Consider the following 2322-nt stretch of genomic DNA (forward strand, 5'->3'; position numbering starts at 1 on the left):
TTTCCTCCTGGGAAAAAGAAAATTCCCATTCCCTAAGGTTCAGCTTGGATTAAAACAGCACTCAGTTCTGGATGGAGGAACTTCAGGTTCTGCCAAACCTTTTAACATAGTTCTACTTTTTTCCCCCTCTTTTTTTCCCTTCTCCTCCAAACAAGAAAAGAAAGGAAATATGGCCCTAGAGAGTAAAATCAGTGGTGCCAGAATGGATGGTGCCCACAGCCTTCTTGCGTTCTCTCTACCTCTTTATTCTTGCAAAGATCTTCACATGAGCAATGGAGGCACCATCCTCATTTACACAGTGGATGTGTGAAGCAGGAGGGCATACAATGGGGCAACTTCAGATGTGTGCCCCAGACTTCTAGAAGGTAGATTTCAAAAATCCTGGAGAAGTAAAGGTACAGTTCCACGGCTGAACCTTTGGAAAGGGAGGTAGCCCAAAAGGGTTGAAAATGCTCAAGAATGTACTTCTGAGGGATCAGTTACAAATATCTTGATACTAATTTTCAAAGGGCATGGTTGTCTCTGCTATTTATTTTTAAATACTCCAGCAAAATAGTGAGTTGGAATATAGGTGAAACAAATTTGGCACAATGTTGATGAGTAATGGGTATATAGGTTAGTTTCTTTAAGGAGTCCTGTTCAGTAGGAGAGGTGCCCAAAGACTGGCATGGCTGATGTCTTTTCTGTTCTGATCTTCCTAAGTGGGAATTCTGTAACATGGGCTATGTTGTTCAGCATTCATCCTGGAAGGATGGACTTTAGAAAAATCTTTAAAGGGATGGAAGGCAGTGATTGTTAGGACCCAATATGGGTACATTAAAAGTAGGTCATTTCAGACGAATTTCTTCCTCTGGGGCTGCTAGATTGGCAGTTAGGAAGATGTAGTAAACTTAGTATAGCTGAACTTCAAGGCATTTGACAAGGTCTCTTGGGATTTCCTGTGGAAAAGATGGAGAAGTGTGAGCTGCACACTGGCTGTGCAACCATATGTAAATAGCGCTTGCAAGTAACCACCTGTCCATTGTATCAGCCCTTGTGCTTGGCTCACCCCACCCCAAACCTGCTGCTTTTCAGGAACTCCTCTCCCTGGACGGCATTGCCCATAGACCCCAGGGCCATCCTTCTTTTCTTCTTCTTCTCTGCCTGTAGTTCCAGCTCTATGTACAAGGCATATGACAAGGTCTGTAGTGATTTCTTGCACACAAAATGGAGTTGAAAATAATGGGGACTGGAAATATTAGTGGATTCACAACTGGTTTTACAACCATACCTGTTTTCTGAATATGTTTTTTCTTCTCTCCATCCTCACTGCCAATACTCTCCTCATCTCTTACCTGGATTTTGGACTAGCCTCCTGAGCATTTTCCTTGCCTGTAGTCCTGTTCCTTTCCATGCCATCAGAGGGAGAGCAATATTGATAGAATAAGCCCATTTTATTTCAGTGGTCAGTGAACTTTTTCTGTAAAGGCCGTATAGTAAATATTTTTGGCTTTGCAGTATATGGTCTCATTTGTAATTACTCAACTCTGCCATTGTAGCATAAAAGCAGCAACAGACAACAGTGGGTGTGGCTGTGTTCCAATAAAATTTCATTTACAAAAACAGATGGGGGACCAGATCTGGCCTTTTTTGCCAATCCTTCTTTTACTTCTTCGTTTACTATTATTGACTTCCCATTGCTCATAGCATCAAATCCAGACTCCATAACAGGGCCCCAAACCTCATATAGTTGGTCCCTGTCTTTATTTCTGCCTTTTTTCTTAACATCTGCCATTACGCTCTGCTGCAGAGGTACTGAACTTTCACTCTTTGCAACTCATTTTGCTTTTCCTCTTGTCTCTTCCATGCCTTTGTGTGTGCCATTTTCTTTGCTTTGCCCTTTCTGTCCTTCAAATCCTTAATTCCTACTAGCCTTTGAATCCTGACTCAGATGTCACTTTCGGAGCTTTTCTGGACCTACTTCTAACTCCCACAGTGTAGATTAGATTGGCCTTCTTCCTAGTCCCAGGAGTGCTGTTACCTATAGCACTTACTGTGTACATTTTGTCTATTTACTTGGCCTAACCAGAGTACAACAAGCTCCATGAAGGCAGGGATCAAGGTGTCTCTTTTACTATCATAGCCATGTGTGGGAACATAACGAGTACATTTTGAATGAATAAACAATGAAGGCATTCTGGGGAAAAGAACTCTAGAGGGCATCATGGTTTTCAGATATTTACAGGACAGGGAGACAGATACAGGTCTGTATAGCCTCAAGGCAAAGAAGGAAAGCAGAGGGAGGCTTAGGTAGACGGGTTTCAGGCTGATGGAAGGAAGCTG

General features: G+C 42.5%; 1 protein-coding gene across 1 annotated transcript in view; it reads left to right on the top strand.

Moving 5' to 3' along the window:
• The window catches only part of TMEM87B (transmembrane protein 87B), a 62433-nt gene that overhangs the window by 26237 nt on the left and 33874 nt on the right, over nt 1-2322 (top strand). The gene's annotated exons all lie outside the window — the stretch shown is intronic.

Source organism: Galeopterus variegatus, unplaced genomic scaffold, assembly GCF_000696425.1.
Source record: "Galeopterus variegatus unplaced genomic scaffold, G_variegatus-3.0.2 Scaffold2297, whole genome shotgun sequence".
Taxonomy (NCBI): Eukaryota; Metazoa; Chordata; class Mammalia; order Dermoptera; family Cynocephalidae; genus Galeopterus; species Galeopterus variegatus.